Source organism: Mustela erminea, chromosome 2, assembly GCF_009829155.1.
Source record: "Mustela erminea isolate mMusErm1 chromosome 2, mMusErm1.Pri, whole genome shotgun sequence".
Classification (NCBI taxonomy): domain Eukaryota; kingdom Metazoa; phylum Chordata; class Mammalia; order Carnivora; family Mustelidae; genus Mustela; species Mustela erminea.
The window spans coordinates 158,292,322-158,310,438 of NC_045615.1; the positions used below are offsets into that span (position 1 = coordinate 158,292,322).

The 18,117-nt window shown below is 38.8% G+C and overlaps 1 long non-coding RNA gene across 1 annotated transcript; it reads right to left on the reverse strand.

Annotated features, from left to right (window-relative positions):
- Nucleotides 1-16,497: 16,497 nt before the first annotated feature.
- On the reverse strand, nt 16,498-17,584 carry LOC116584076. The gene is made up of 2 exons (XR_004283053.1): nt 17,302-17,584; nt 16,498-17,079 (listed from the first exon to the last, which is right to left on the reverse strand). It is a non-coding gene; the product is annotated as an uncharacterized LOC116584076 (long non-coding RNA).
- Nucleotides 17,585-18,117: the final 533 nt, after the last annotated feature.

Genomic DNA, 18,117 nt, shown 5'->3' on the forward strand with positions numbered 1-18,117 from the left:
TATAGAAAATACAGTGTTATTCATTCTTTCATTCAACACATGTTTATGGAAAGTGTATCAGGCACCAGCATTAGGAAGATAAAAGATAAGCAAAACATAGTTCTTGTCTTCCAGAACAGCATGGTCCACTCTGTCTCAAGACAAATTGATAAAATATAAAACTATCTATATAAATAGAAGGTAGGAGTACTGGGGAAATAGAAAGAACAAAGCTACTGAGTCTAATCGAGTTTTATACATAAAAGATGGGAACAATAGAAGGTACACGCACTGGCCAAACCCAAGAACACTTCTCAGAACACCGTGATTGGGAACATTCCTAAATAAAATAGCTAAATATTGCTTTAGTAGGTTAAGGGCTGGAACATGATAATGGAATAGTAAAGGAATTCTTAAAATTATTCTGAAAGGCAAAAGAGTTGAGGAACTTCCCCATGTGTGATGGAAGAGTGGATAAAAAATACAGAAGCACTTACTTCTGTAGCTGTCATATTATTTCAAGTGCATATTTTGACTCATCAATTGAAATAGGGGAGAATATTTGACCAAAGCCCAACCAATCAGGTTCCTCCCCAGGGAATTTCAAATGAGGACCCAGCAATTTCGAAGGAGGGAATTTCAAATGAGGACCCAGCAATTTCATGGAGGACCCACCATAAGCTTAGAGAAGCAGAATAAGCCAGTTAACCTAGAAAGAGGACAATGAAGCAAAGAGAGAAACTGAGGTGTTAGACTAGGAGCTCCAGGCAAAGAGGAAGAGGGGACTCCGCTGTTCCTGGCTAGTTTCAAAGCCCCGGTTCCAGTCCCACCCAAGACCCGAGTGAACCAACTGCCTGTGTTGTAGGAGATAGCCTTGCATCCAACCAGAAAATTCCCCCTTTGAGCTTAAACCAGAGTGAGAGATTTGTAACAAAGAATCTCTGACTACAACACACCCCTCTAGCAAGACTGACCGTTCACTAACCTCAAAATGTCACTGGCATTTCTAAGAAATGTAAATTTCTACTATCCATCCAGAGTCCCACCCCCCAAACCAACTCCACCCCTACACAGGTCCCCTTGCCCTCAGTAAAGTCTTCATGCCTCTATACCCTTTAGATGAACTCCTAGGAGATCAAGACTGGAAGCGTAGCTGTCTTCCTTCATGCCACAGCACCTCCCAGATGCATCACAGTGCAAAAAGTTTTTGAAATCCAATGTGCATCTCACATCATAATTCCAACCAGCCACATTCCAAGTGCTCCGTCATGACATTGGGCTTATAGCTACCATATTGGCCAGTGCAGCTCTACAGATTAAATCCAGGCCCTGCCACTTCCTTACTGTGTGACACTGGATAGAGTACTTAACTTGCCCAGACCTCGTGAAGTTGTTTTGCTTATTATTAGTAAATGACACATTCCTTACAAATCCCTTAGCATCGTATCTGCCACAGAGAAATCTCTCAAATTTTAACCACTGATTTTATCACAAGATACATGGCTAAACGGAAGGGAGAATCAGAGAAGATTCATACTTTGGTGGCATTCAGTAAAATCACTTAGCGTAAAGTAACCTATGAATATAGAATTTCTGTGTATTTTGTAGTGCATAAGAGCTAGTTTGAGATTCAAATCCCAGATTCTCTCACTTTCAAGCTGTATGAAATTGGGAAAGTTCTTTAACCAACTGATTCTACGTTGCCTTCATCTGTAACCCAAGGAGAGTGATGGTATCTACCACATATCATTATCATCACCATCATTTTTATCATCATCATCATCATCACTATTGCTATTGTTATTCTACCATCCCAGCAAGTTAACAGCATTGTAATCACTGGGTCTCAGGTCCTCGGCTTTCACTAAATACATGCTGACTTTCAGTTGACCTGAAATCAAATAATCTATTGTACATATAATCATGAAGTTTCCCTATTCAATGTATACAGCCACACGAGGGCAAAAGCGTAATTACAACAGACTAGTTAGAAATATCTGGTTTGCAAACATCACAATTCAATTCATAATTATACGTGCTCTGAAATAAAAGTAGGATGCTGGGGCCTGGGCATATAAAATGAATGACAACCAGATATCGTCGACGGGCCCTGCACACTCTCCCATCCCCTTCTCTGTTCTCCTTTACATCACAAGGGCTGGAAGCCTGGGAACTAAAAAACACCTCAACCTAAAACCACCTGGTACGGACAGACTTGTTTATTTCCCCCCACAAAAAAAAAAAAAAAAAAAATTATATAATGAAGTCCTAATCCTCAATATTATGGTACTTAAAGGTGAGACCTTTGGGGGCAATTAGGCTTAGAAAAGGTAATGAGGTAAAGTCACCTCATGATGGGACTTATAAGAAGAAGAGATCAGAGTTCACTCAGTCTCTGCCAAGTGAGAATAGAGCAAGAAGGTGGCCAATCTGCAAACCAAGAAGAGAGCTCTCCCCAGACCCCGGATCTGCCAACACCTCGATGTTGGACTTGTTAGCATCCAGAACTGTGAGAAATAAATGTTTGTTATTTAAGCCACCCAGTCTACAGTATTTCATTATAGATCCTTACACTAAGACAACATATAATGCTAAAGCCCATGATCTTAACCAAGAAAGTGTGTCTACTACATAGCATGTAACCAAGAATCACTGTCAGCCACTGGGGAGAGAACCTCAGGACACTTGAATACCTACACTCAGTCTCCAGCAGCAGTGCCATCACCATGGAGAGATACCATGTCCTATAGCAACTCCACTTAAAATCTTGCTTCCTTGACCACAGAAGACATTAACCATGAGTTAACATATTTGTTCCCATTTCTGGAAACACAGAGGTAAATGCTGAAAGAATCTATAGTTTCAAAATAAAGCTGAAGTTAAGGTGGACCTGCTTGATCTTAATTGAAATAAGTATGTGGTAAGTGCAATTCCCAGCAGTCATTTTGAAAACCATGCAGCACAAGAAGATTTTGTTACTATCTAATTTAGCAAACCTCACCTAAAAATACCCCAAAATTCCCACTCACCCAGGAAAAAGTCCAGGGGTGGGGCCCTTCTCTAGAGAACTGGACTGAACAGAGATGTGGTCAAAGCCTCCTGTCTTGCTAGGCTCCTTCTCTAATGAGACACAAAGCAGATGGATAAAGCAGCTGGGATTAGAACAGAGTGTTCTTTGAGGCTTCAGGCTCTGTGTTTCCACAGCAACATCATACCTGGAGGGAAGCAGCCTTGTGATGAAGCCCGGCACGTCTGTCTCCATAACGACAAGATCATGGCAACTTAGCCATGACTCCTCCCTCTTCTACCCCAGCAGTGACCACAGTAACAATGCTACACATCCTCAAGTTCCAGATAGGTAACTGTCCACCTCTGAACTTCTTTGATGGATGTCTTAGTCAGCTTTCCCAGATGCAGACCTTGAGATGAGGACTTGTGAGTAAGTGATTTATTAAAGAAGTGCTTCCAAAGAAAACCAGGAAGAAATATCACCACTTCAGAAAAGTCTTGTGGTTCCTTACAAAACTAAACATATTCTAACCATATGATCCAGAAATCATATTCCTTGGTATTTATCAAAAAGGAGCTGAAAACGTGTCCACGAAAAACCTGCACACAGATATTTACAGCAGCATTATTCATAATTGCCAGTATTTGAAAGCAAGCAAGATACCCTTCAGTAGGTGAGTGGATAAACTGTGATACATTCAGACAATGGAATATCACTTAGTGCTAAAAAGAAATGAGCTATCAAGTCAGGAAAAGACATGGAGGAAATTTAAATGTATACTAAAAGCCGATCTAAAATAAGCCAGTCTGAAAACTCTACATACTGTAACTGTCCAACTAGATGACATTCTGGAAAAAGCAAAACTATGGAGACAGTAAAAAGATCAATGGGTGTCAGGAGTTAAGGAAGAAGGAAGAATGAGTAAGTGCAGCGCATAAGATTTTTAGGGCAATGACTGCCGGACATTTACAAAAAAAAAAAGAAAAGAAAAGAAAAACACTAATTCAAAAAGGTACATGCACCCCCTGCATTTATTGCAGCATCGTTTACAATAGCCAAAGTATGGAAGCAGCCCAAGCGCCCATCAATACAGGAAAGGATACAGAAGATGTTTTCTATGTATAACAATGGAATACTACTCAGCCATAAAAAGGAATGAAATCTTGCCATTTGCAACAACATGGGTGGAGCTAGGGAGTATAATGGAAAGTGAAATAAGTCAGAGAAAGACAAATATCATATGATTTCATTCATATACAGAATTTAAGAAACAAAACAAATGAGCAAAGAAAAAATAGAGAAAGACAAACCAAGAAAAAGACTCCTCACTACAGGAAATGAAGGGTCACCAGAGGGGAGGGGGTTGGGGGCTGAGTGAAATAGGTGAAGGGGATTAAGAGTACACTTATGAGGAGCACCGAGTAATGTACAGAACTGCTGAATCACTGTACTGTACACCTGAAACTAACGTATCACTGTGTGTTAACCATACTGGAATTTTGAAAAAGTTTAACAAAGTATTAAATATAAAAAATAATATAAAATGAATTTGTCAATTAAAAAAAAGAAAGAACCACCAGAGTTAGTTCTGTGACATTATGTACTGAGTAAATGCTGGAAGAGATGCAGGAGTGTCCTGGAGGGGGTGGGTGGGTGGAGAACTTTAGGGCAATGAAACTATTCTGATTGATACTGTAACTGGGGATATACATCATTATAAATTTTTCCAAACCCACAGAATGTACAACACATGAATGAACCCTACTGTGAGTTCTGAATGATAATGATGTGTCAATGCAGCTTGATTAATTGTAACAAACGTACTACTAGCGTGGGGGGGCATGCGGATAATGGGGGAGGCTATGCCTAGGTGAGGCAGCGAATATATGAGAAATCTCTGTAGCTTGTCGGGCCTGGTTAGTACTTGGAAGGGAGAAATCTCTATATCTTATGTACAATATTTCTATGAATGCAATACTGCTCTTAAAAATAAAGTCAATTTTTAAATAAATAAAGTCTATTTAAAAACAAAAACAAAAACGGGGGCCTGGGTGACACAGTTAATTATAGCTTCCTATTCTTGGTTTCGACTCAGGTCCAATCCCAGGGTTGTGGGATGGAGCCCTGTTTCGGGATCCATGCTCATCAGGGAGTCTGCTTGAGATTCTTCTTTCCCTCTCCCTCTGCGCCTCTTCACCATGCTCTCTGTCCCTCACAAATAAATAAGTGAATACTAGGAAGGAAGGAAGGACATCAGGAGAAAAGAAAAGGAGGGAGAAAAAAAGAAAGGAAGGGAGGGAGGGGAAAACAAAGAAAAGAAAAGAAAAGAGCAAAAAAAAAGAAACTATAACTTACAGGAAAAGAATAGAAGAAATCCTTGGAATCTAGGATTAGGCAACAAATTCTTAGACTCACCACCAAAAGCACACTCCATAAGAGAAAAAAAATTGATAAATTGTACTTCATCAAAGTTTAAAAATTTTCTTCTGTGAAAGACCCAGTAAAGAAGATAAAAAAGATAAGTTACAAATCGGGAGAAAATATTTGAAAATCACGTATCTGACAGAGGACAAGTGCCTAGGATATAAAAAGAACACATGAAACTTAGCAATAAAAAAAAAAAAAACTATCCAGTTGGAACATGAGAAAAAGGCATGAAGAGATGTTTTAACAAAGAAGATAAACAAATGGCAAACGAACAAATGAAAAGATGTTCGGTATCATTAGCCAGAAGATAGAGGTAAGAGAGTGGAGGAGTAGGGCAACCCTAAGTCTGCCTCCTCCCTCAAACACAGACAGATAAATATCAAATCATTCTGAACGCCCAAGAAATCGATGGAAAGTCTTAGAGAACAAAGCTGCATGTCTACAAACTGGAAAGATGACCGGGGGAAGGTAGGAAGTGCTGAGAGCTGGTTCATGGGAGAAAAGGCCCACGGTCGCTCCCCAAGAGAGGGAGCCCTGATCTCAGAGGGAGAAGCTGGAGAGGAGGAAAGAGAGAGAGAAAGCATGGGGGGGAAAGAGAGAATAAGACTGCACAAGAAAACTATCCCCCCAAAACCACGGACAGGGAAAAAGGAGAAGTTTACAATACCACCATTTTTTAACAAACAGAGAAGCACAGAGTCTCAGGTTTCAGAGGTCATGCGTGGGGAGGTGCACCGTGCTGCACTGGGGAGTAGCGTGGAGGGCAGCCTGAGGATCCCCAGACTCACCGGGCACAAAGTGGCTCCCCTGCTCGGAGTGCATTTGGTAGAGATGATATGGCCTCTCTGCACACAAAGGACCCTGCGGGCACCCTGGAGCTCTCCTACTCACCCGCATAGGAACAAAGGAGCGGACAGGAGCAATCCCTGGCACGCTGTGTTGTAATTTACCATAAACTCCGAACCACTATTTCGTTGTGCAACTGTTCTCTGAGACAAGTCCACGCTGGCCACAGATTGGAGTGCATTTGGGAGAGGTGATATGGCCTCTCCACAGGCAGAGGCCCCTACGGGCACCACGGAGTAGTCCTACCTACTACCATGGGAATAAAGGCTGAGGACAGCAAACCCTGGCGCCGGCTGTGCGTTGTGATTCACCATGAACTCCCGCTCTGTGATCCGCAGCTATGTTCTGGGACAAGCCAGCACCGGCCACAGCACAGCAACACCCTCCTCCAGAAGATCAGCGCGGGTCTGTGCCTCTGAGGCCTCCAAGTGGGGGGCTTTGCAACACAGCTGCACCTGAGATAGAACACACGAGGGTCCTGCCACTGGACAGGTGCACAGTTCGGACACAGTGACGGCAGGGATCGGGTGGCAACCAGGGGCACGGGAGATCATTGTTCGCGGGTCCGTGAGAGCTTACTAAAGCAAGAGACACACATTTCCCATTCCAAGGCAAGAGAAGGGGTGAAGCCATTTTCTCTCCCACCAACAGCTTGATCCACCTCAGTGAGCTAAACAGCACCACCAAGTGGAGAACAGAACCACTACACCACGCCCCGCCCGCGGCACCCTGCGGGCTTATCTCCACCAGGGGATTCCACCTGAGAGCTCAGCAGCAGGGCCCTCCCGCAGAAGACCCCCTCAAACCCTTTGGCCACACCAAGTCTACTGAGTAGAGAGTGCTACAGGGCTTCCGCGGTAGGGAAAACAGGCTCTGGCATCCTTTGGATTTTTTTGTTTCTTTGTTTTGTTTTTGTTTTTGTTTTTTGGGGTGGAATACAAAAAGAGCAATTAAAAAATATTTTTATGTATTTATTTGACAGAGACAGAGAGTGTCTGTCAGAGATCACAGGCAGGGGAAGCAGAAGAAGGAGAAGAATCAGGATCCCTACTGAGCAGGGATTTCCCACACAGGGCTCCATCCCAGGACCCTAGGATCATGACCTGAGTTTAACCAATTAAGCCATCCAGGCACTGCCAGAAAGAACAATTTTTAATTTTGTTATTCTATTTTTAATTTTTTTTTTACTTTTAAAATGTTCTTTCTACAGTTTTTCTATTAAGTTTCTCATAACAAATGACCAAAACACACCTAGGATCTACCTTCCTTTATTTATTTTTCTTTTAATTTAATTTATTTTTAAAATTTTAAAAATTTGGGGGGAACCTGGATGGCTCAGTGGGTTAAAGCCTCTGCCTTCGGCTTGGGTCATGCTCCCAGGGTCCTGGGATCGAGCCCCATGTCAGGCTCTCTGCTCAGCAGGGAGCCTGCTTCCCCCCACCCCCCGACCCCCCCACCCCCCACCCCCGCCTGCCTCTCTGCCTACTTGTGATCTCTGTCTGTCAAATAAATAAATAAAATCTTTTTTTAAAAATTAATTAATTAATTAATTAAAATTTTAAGAATTTTTATTTTTTTATGTTTATTTAAAATTTTTATTTTACATTTTTTTATTTTTTATTTATTTTATTTTGCTTTTTTTCCCCTCCAAAATTTCAAGACCTCAAAAAGACCTCAAAAGAAAGAACAAGAAGAGATGACAGTCAGAGATTTAATCAATACAGATTTAAGTAAGATCTCTGAACTAGAACTTAAAACAATTATAAAGATACTAGCTGGGCTTAAAAAACACTTAGAAGACACTAGATAATCCCTTACTGCAGAGATAAAAAAAACTAAAGTCTACTCAGAATGAAACTTTAAAATGCTATTACCAATATGCAACCCAACTGGATGCCATAAAAAGAGGATGGATGAAGCACAGTAATGACTCAGCCATACAGAAGATAAAATTATGGAAAATAATGAAGCTTAAAAGAAGAGGGAAACAAGGTAGTAAATGATGAAGGTAGACTTAGGGAACTCAGTGACTTATTAAAATGAAGTAACATTCATATCAGAGGATTCCCAGATGAAGAGAGAAAAAGGGCACAGAAGGTTTATTTGAGCAAATTACAGCTGAAACTTTCCTAATCTGGGAAAGGACAGACATCAAAATCCAAGAATAACAGAGAACTCCCACTAAATTTAACAAAAGCTGACCCTCGCCAAGGCATATCACAGTTAAGTTCACAAAATACACAGACACGAAAAGAATCCTGAAAGCAGCAAGGGAAAAAAGTCCTTGACTTACAAGGGCAGACAGATGAGGTTCACAGCAGATCTGTCCACAGAAACTTGAATACATGGCAGGGTACATTCAAAGTGCTGGATATATTCCATGTGCTGAATGGGAAAAATAAACAGCCAAGAATACTTTATACAGCAAGGCTGTCATTCAGAATAGAAGAGAAATAAAGGAAAAGAAATTAAAGGCACCCAAATCAGCAACGAAGAAACCAAACTATCTCTATTCACAGATGACATGATATTCTATGCAGAAAACCTGAAAGACTCCACCAAAAATTTGCTAGAACTCATACATGAATTCAACAAAGTTGCAGGATATAAAATCAACATATAGAAAAATAATGTACAGAAACCTGTTGCATGTCTATACACCAATAACAAACCAGCAGAAAAAGAAATCAAGGAATCAATCCCATTTTCAGTTGCACCAAAAACAATAAGATACCTAGGAATGAACCTAACTAAAGAGATCAGAGATCTGTATTCTGAAAACTATAGAACACTTATGAAAGAAATTGAAGATGGCACAAATAAATGGAAAAGCATCCCATGCTCATAGATTGGAAGAACAAATATTGTTAAATGTCTGTAGTACCCAAAACAATCTACACATTTAATGCATCACCATCAAAATACCACCAGCAGGGCACCTGTGTGCCTCAGTTAGTTAAGCATCTGCCTTCAGCCCAGCTCATGATCTCACGGTCCTGGAATTGAGCCCGATATTCAGCTCCCTGCTCTGTCTTGCCCCTCAACACTCATGCTTTCCTTCTCACTCTGTCTCTCCCAAATAAATAAATAAAATCTTTAAAAAAAAAAATACCACCAGCATTTTTCAAGAGCCAGAACAAACAATACTAAATTTTGTATGGAACTACAAAAAACTCCGAATAGCAAAGCAATCTTGAAAAGATTGAAGGCATCACAATTGAAGGCATCACAATTCCAGATTTCAAGCCATATTACAAAGCTGTGGTCATCGAGAGAGCATGGTACTGGCACAAAAACAGACACATAGATCAATGTGTCTGAGAACAGAGAATCCATAATTGGATCACAACTACATGGTCAACTAATCTTCAGCAAAGCAGGAAAGAGTATCCAATGGAAAAAAATACAGACTCTCCAACAAATGGTACTGGGAAAACTGGACAGAAACATACAGAAAAGTGAAACTGGACCACTTTCTTACACCATACACAAAAATAAATTCAAAATGGATGAAGACCTAAATGTGAAACAGGAAATCACTAAAATCCTAGAGGAGAACACAGGCAGCAACCTCTTTGATCTTGGCCACGGCAACTTCTTACAAGACACATCCCCGGAGGCAAGAGAAACAAAATGAATAGTTCAAAAATGAACTATTGGGACTTCATCAAGATAAAAAGCAGCTGCATGGTGAAGGAAACAATCAGTGAAATTAAAGCAGTCTATGGATTGGGAGAAGATATTTTCAAATGAAGTATTGGATAAAAGGTTAGTGTCTAAAACCTATAAAGAAATTATCAGACTCAACACTCAAAAAACAAATAATCCAGTTAAGAAATGGGCAGAAGACATGAATAGACATTTTCCAAAGAAGACATCCAGATGGCTAACAGACACATGAAGAGATGCTCAACATCACTCACTACAATAAGATATCACCTCACACCTGTCAGAATGGCTAAAATTAACAACATAAGAGACAATAAGTGTTGGTGAGGATGAGGAGAGAGAGGAATCCTCTTGCACTGTTGGTGGGAATGCAAACTAGTGCAGTCACGCTGGAGAACAGTATGGAGGTTCCTCAATAGTTAAAAATAGAACGACCCTATGATCCAGCAATCACACTCTAAGTATTTACCCAGGATTCAAAAGTACAGATTTGAAGGGGTACATGCACCCCATGTTTTTAACAGCATTATCAACAATAGCCAAACTATGGGGAGAGCCCATGTGCACTGACTGATGTATGGATAAAGATGTGGTATATATATAAATACAATGGAATATTACTCAGCCATCCAAAGGAATGAACTCTTGCCATTTCCAACAATGTGGATAGAGCTAGAGTATACTATGCTAAGTGAAATAAGTCAGTCAGAGAAAGACAAATATCATATGATCTCACTCACATGAGGAATTTAAGAAAGAAAACAAATGGACATAAGAGAAGGGGGGAAAGTAGAGAGGGAAACAATCTATAAGAGACTCAACAGACTTTTATTCTTGAACTATTTCTTTCTGCTAGTGATTTTTGGATCATTTTGCAGCAGCTTGGAAGGCTGCTCTATGTTAGGGCAAACTAATATTTTGATAATCTGTGATATTACAAGGGTTTTTTTAAATATCTTTTTTTTTTTATTTTTTAACCACGATGCCAGTAATTTGTGAGGAGTCCTGTAGTTTGCATTTGGACAACAAAGTGAGTTGATGGAGGGAGGTGGGTGGGGGATGGGACAGGTATTAAGGAGTGCACTTGTCATGATGAGTACTAGGTGTTGCATATAAGTGATGAATTATTGAATTCTACTCCAGAAACCAATATTGCACCATTAACTAATTAAAATATTTAATTCACCATTAAGAAAATATAAACTGAAACCATAATTAGCTATCCTTATGTACTTATCAAAAAGAAAAAAGTTATAAATAGTGAAAATATGAAATAAAATAGTAAGAACAAATTCTAAACAATAGTAATTATAATTATAACAGGTAAATTAAACTCTTGGTTTGGATGATGAAAACAAACAAACAAAAAAATCCAATAATTGTTGCTTAGAAGAGTTACCCTTAAAATTATGTGGAATGACTGAAAATAAAGGGATCATATATAACCTTTTTTATGCATATAGATAACAGGTAGATAGGGACGCCTGGGTGGCTCAGTTGGTTGGGCGGCTGCCTTCGGCTCAGGTCATGGTCTCGGCGTCCTGGGATTGAGTCCCACATCGGGCTCCTTGCTCCGCAAGGAGCCTGCTTCTCCCTCTGACTCTGCCTTCCACTCTGTCTGCCTGTGCTCGCTCTCTCTCTGACAAATAAATAAATAAAATCTTTAAAAAAAAAAAGATAACAGGTAGATAGATAGATAGATAATAAAGAATAAAATAAAATTTGCTTGTCAAGTTGAATGTCTGCATAGCCTATGCTTTAGCAATTCCACTCATAAGTGTATGCCCAAAAGAAGATCTTGCCCATGAGCACTAGGAGATGGTCAAGCATGTTCATGGCAGTACCGTTTGTAACAGCAAGAAAGTTAAAATCCTTTGATAGAATGCTGTATTAGTATCATGAAATAACTTTGCAGAGGTAAATATGAATGAACTGCAATAACACAGAACATGAGTGAATACAAGTAGCATAATGTTAAGCAATAAAAGCAAGTCCATAAAGACTTACACACAGCACAGACACTCTTTAAAAATTTTAAACCAAAACAATATTTTGTCTACATATAATTGATCCTATATATGTGTGTGCATGTATGTGTGTGTGTATATATACATATATATATGGTAAAACAATTATATATATGCAATATATATGATATATATATATATATGGTAAAACAATTTTACCATATATACAAATTTATACTTATATATGTGTGTGTGTGTGTATGTGTGTATATAAATTTAACAAATCTAACAATTTGTTAAAGCAAGGCAATGATAAACACAAAATTTAGAATAGCTCTTACCTTTGAGAAAAACAGGCAAATGGTGGGGGAGGGATGGTGAACAGAAGCACATAGGTAGATAAATTGTTACTGTTTGAATTCCTGAGTTAGGTGGTGAGTTAAAAAATACTTTTTTAAATCTATCTTTTTAAAGGGATGTAAAAAGACAAACAAGATATAAACCTGAAGAAGTCGGTATACCAATCTTAAAACTAGACTAAGGAAGGATATATAAAATGAAAAACATCATATGAGGTAAAGAGGGGTATGATATTGGCATTAGGAACAAGAAATGAAGATATAATGATCATGAATACATAGATATATAGATATATTTAATAACATGGGCTTTAAAATATATGAATAGCTGACAGAACAATAAAATAATCCTTACTCAGAAATTTTTAAGTTACCATTTTCAGAAACTGATAACCTAAGTAGGAAAAGAAAGAGAAAAGGGTAGCACATTTAATTCCCAAACTCAAACTGAAAAACACATTACTAAAAATACATACAAAATATATATAACCCATTCCAAACTGAATTTGGGTCTTTTCATAGCTGCCACTTTTTCTTTTCATACATTTTAACATTTAGCCTTGAAAACCTAGAGACTCTTCTAACTCTGGTGAAAAGTCTTTGCAAGATAAGAAGCAAATATCTCCACTTCCCCCTGAAGCTGCCAGAAAAGCACAGAATACTCTGCATCATAAAACTGACTTGACAACTTTAAATTTGTAAGACATCCAGATTTCAGAAACTGTTGTTATATCCTGGGGAAATAGTTCCTCATCTCTAAGAGACTTACAATGCTGATTGGCTGTTTTACAATGTGTTACCCTGGTGATAATATTTAATATGGCATCTTAAAGATATACTTGTTGACTTTCTTTGTTAAGCCAGAAAGAGATCATCAGCACTTAAAATGCCTAGAGAAAACAAGTAAAATGGCTTTTAGATTTCCGTTTTAGAGTTTGATTGAAACCCTTGTCTTATTTAAATAAATGAATAATGCTTGGGTTAAATAGAAAATCATGAGGGAGGGGCGCCTGGGTGGCTCAGTGGGTTAAGCCGCTGCCTTCGGCTCAGGTCATGATCTCAGGGTCCTGGGATCGAGTCCCGCATCGGGCTCTCTTCTCAGCAGGGAGCCTGCTTCCTCCTCTCTCTCTCTGCCTGCCTCTCTGCCTACTTGTGATCTCTGTCAAATAAATAAATAAAATCTTTAAAAAAAAAAAAAAAAGAAAAAGAAAATACTATATGTTAAAATCTGTGAGATGCACCTAAATAATACTTAGAGGGAAATTTGTATCTTTGAATATATAGAAAGAAGATAAAAACAAATTAACTATTTCTCTTCCTTTCCCTCCCATTCTTTGTCCTACCTTCCCTTCCTGAATAATTCAATCCTAAATATATCAGTAGAGCCCACTTCTAAGATACGTAGGCATCCACGCCATAGGAATGGGGAGACAGTAAACCAGGGCAGCCAAGAGCTTAGAGCAGAAAGGTTAAGAAGGGCGTCCACACATGGGAGTGGCCCCAGCTTAGCCAAGCTGGGGGAGTCAGAGCCCTAGCAGGGTGAGCAAGTCATCCCTGTGGAAGAGAGAGCTAGCATAGGAGTTTGAAAGAATGGGTACAGTGAGGCCCACGCAGGGGAGGGGATGGTGGCAGAGATGGGAAACCAATTATATACAGGGGATTAATCAAATAAGTAAATAAAGGGTGTCCCAAAAGTCTTCACGTAATTTTAAGCTGTAATGACTTCAGAATCATAAATTCTACCAACATAACAAATTAATTTGAATATTGAGTATTAAAATTTCTTCTATACTTATTTAGATTTGTATACTTTAGGTGATAAATACTTAATTTAGGGGCACCTGGGTGGCTCAGTCATTAAGCATCAGCCTTTGGCTCAGGTCACAATCCCAGGGTCCGGGGATTGAGCTTCCTGTTGGGCTCCCCGCTTAGTGGAGAGTCTGCTCCTCCTCCTCCCTCTGCCTATCACTCTGCCTACTTGTGCTTTCTATCTCTCTATCAAATAAATAAATAAAATCTTTAGAAATAAATAAATAAATACTTAATTTAAAATTTTGTTTCAATCTCTCTGATTGAAGAGAGGAAATGTTGACGGAAACAGGATAAAATTTTAAATGTATTATTCAAAATTCACAAAAATAAACAAGTGTAAAAGAAATTTAAACAATTAAACTTTCAAATGATGATGGAAAGGGGGAAAAAACTAGACTATACCTGTAAGGTTAGATTGGAAATGAAGATATTGGTGCAAAATCATGGTTTCCAGTGACTCTGAGTGTGACCATGAGTGTGAGAGAAAGCGAGTAAGACCAGGAAACACAAATGTCCCCTAAAGTGTCCATTAACTGGGCAAGAAGCAGTGTTACCCCAAAATCAATGGGCACACGTAGAATTCAGATAATACCATTCTCAAGTAGAAGGAACCAGATCTTTTTGGAGCAATGGCTAATTCAGGCTGGGACAAGGTAAATACAAAGTTGACCTTACATCACATTGTTGTGCCAGAGAGTAAGTAAGGTTCAAAGAATGATGGGAACGTGTTGAAAAAACACATAAGTTATCTTGAGAAGGCTTCCACTGACCAACTGGAAAAACATTGAAATAACTGATGATAGAGAAAATTATATCTCACTTAATAAATAAGCAACATGTCTCCATACAGTGTAACAAATAAATAAATTGAAAGTTTGAGCAGAAATGGACTGTTTGTATAGCTTCAAATTATCTCCCAAAAATATTTAACAAATAAAAAGGGAGAAAGAAAAACCTCACAGTGAACAAGTGAGGCAGAGACCACATCAATCACACAATCAAAGTTTACAAAATTAGTAACAGGACAAGTATCAGGTATCAGGTAGGACCAGGCAGGACCCTAAAGAGAACGAACGCACCAAGAGAATGAACGCACCACCAATTCAGTGTTGTTCCCATCAAAGGGGCAGTACCCAAATGAAATCATGAAGAAACATCAGAAAAATCCCAACTGAAGGATGGTCTACAGGAACAAACAAACAACAACAACAACAACAACAAAGAAAACACCTGGCCATAGTCCTCAAAATTACCAAGAATATGAAAGTCAAGGAAAAACTAAAGAACCAATCAAGAATATAGTAGACCCTTGAGCAACACAGATTTAAACTGTGCTGGTCCAGTTACACATGGATTTTTTTTTTTTCAATAAACACAGCATAGTACTATAAATGTATATTCCTTATGATTTGCTTGGTAACATCTTCTTTACTCTAGTTTATTTTAAGAATACAGTATATAATACATAGGACATAGAAAACACGCTAATCAACTGTTTATGTTATTGGTAAGTCTCCCAGTCAACAGTCCACTATTAAGAGCTAAGTCTGGGGCGCCTGGGTGGCTCAGTGGGTTAAGCCGCTGCCTTCGGCTCAGGTCATGATCTCAGGGTCCTGGGATCGAGTCCCGCATTGGGCTCTCTGCTCAACGGGGAGCCTGCTTCCTCCTCTCTCTCTTTGCCTGCCTCTCTGCCTACTTGTAATCTCTCTCTGTCAAATAAATAAATAAAATCTTTAAAAAAAAAAAAAAAAAGAGCTAAGTCTGGGGGGAGTCCAAAGCTGTACATGGATTTTCAGCAGCACTGGCATCAGTGTGCCTAACCCCTGTGTTGTTTAAGGTCAACTGTAAAGAGACATGACCACTGAATGCAACATATACAGGACCCATTTTATTACAAAGAACATCACTGGGAGGTTTCTGGGAGTGCAGTCGGTTGAGAGTGGGTCTCTTGGTTTCAGCTCAGGTCATGATCTTAGGGTCATGAGAGCAAGTCCTTTGTGCAACTCCACATTCAGTGCAGAATCTGCTTAAGATTCTCTCTCTCCCTCTGCCCCTCCCCACTTTTCTCTCTCACTCTTTCTCTCTCAAATCAATCAATCAATCAATCAATCTTTTAAAATATATAAGTAAGTAAGTGTGTAAGCCTGACTATTCACAAACCAGTACCCCTGGGACAAATAATATGTTATATGTTAATAAAAATAACTAATAAAAAAAGAGAAAAAAGAACATTATTAGAATAGTTTGTGAGACTTGAAAGGAGTCTGAACTGAAGAGTAGTAGTATAGCAGTGTTATTTTCAAATACTGGAGAGTTTTGTTGTGTGTATGTTGGAGAATTTCCTTATTTCTCAGAAATAAATAGTATGTAAGACTACTTATTTCCCTGGATCTCTGTCAACAAATAGGTGTTATTTATTTTGTTTTTCTTTTTTTTTTTTTTTTTTTTGCAGTATGATAGATACTAAGTGTTATTTCAGTGTTACTGTAATTTGCATTTCCTGACTGCTTGTGAGTTCATCCGTCTTTCATTAGGATCATTGCTATTTGAGGAAAAAATACACATACACACACACATACACAATATAGTTTTTGGATTTCCAGTCCTACTTGAGATATTTTCCATCCCTAGATTGGAGATTATTTTCTTGCAGATTTTTCATGATGGTTTCTTTTCTTCATTTATATTATTAAACAATCTTAAAATTATATTTGTGTATGGTATAATACAGGACCCAAATATTACTTCCAGATATTTTATAGATTCTGTATTTATTAAATAATTCTAACTTCTCCCAGCATAGAAATCCCAGTTTCTTGCATTTTAAATTCTTTTATATGCTAAGATCAATTTCTGCACTCCCTTTGACCTATGTGTTTATTTCTCTATTCCTATGCCATGTCATATTGTTTTGACTTGAATCGCTTTGCAGTTTATTCTAATAACTGATAAGAAAGTCCCTCCTTTGCTAGTTTATGTTTTCAAACTTCTCTTGACTATTATTAGGTACCTATTCTTTTTTTTTTTTTTTTTAAGATTTTATTTATTTATTTGACAGCGAGAGATCACAAGTAGGCAGAGAGGCAGGCAGAGAGAGAGGAAGGGAAGGAAGCAGGCTCCCTGCCGAGCAGACAGCCCGATGCAGGACTCGATCCCAGGACCCTGAGATCATGACCTGAGCCGAAGGCAGCGGCTTAACCCACTGAGCCACCCAGGCGCCCCTATTAGGTACCTATTCTTATTCTTAAACTTTAAAATAATTTCACCCCATCCCAAAGAGATATTTTTTTAAATGCCCTGTTGGTGTTCTGATCTAAATTTCACCAAATTATATTTATTTAGGGGAAACTAACATTTTTATTATAGTGTCTTCTTATTTAAAACATTTTCTTCCATTTTTTAAATCTTGTTTTATGTCATACAGTAAGATTTGTGGTTTTCTTCATATAGTTCTGGGCTTTTCTTTTTTTTTTTTCTTTAAGATTTCATTTATTTATTTGACAGAGATCATAAGTAGGCAGAGAGGCAGGCAGAGAGAGAGAGGGAAGCAGTCTCCCTGCCAAGCAGAGAGAGCCCGATGCGGGGCTCGATCCCAGGATCCCAAGATCATGACCCGAGCTGAAGGCAGAGGCTTTAACCCACTGAGCCACCCAGGCACCTCTGTGCTTTTTCTTTTAAAACTTATTTCAAAATAACCAACCTCAGTTGGTTAAGCATCTGCCTTTGGCTCAGGTCATGATCCCAGGTTCCTTGATCAGCAGGGATCCTGCTTCTCCCTCAGCCCACCACCCCACCGTCTGTGCGTACACGCTCTTTCTCTCTCCCCCCCCAAATAAATAATCTTTAGAAGAGTAAATAAAATGCATTTCTAAGTACTGTACTTTAAAATGTTTGTCATGTATGTAAATGCTACTTCTACTCAGGGCCTATTATTAAAATAGAGGAAATGACTGATTCTTGCACAAGAATCTTATAGCAGTTGCCTAACCAAATTTTCTTATTAATTCTTATGGACTTTTATTTACAGGTATCTTAGGTTTTCTAAATA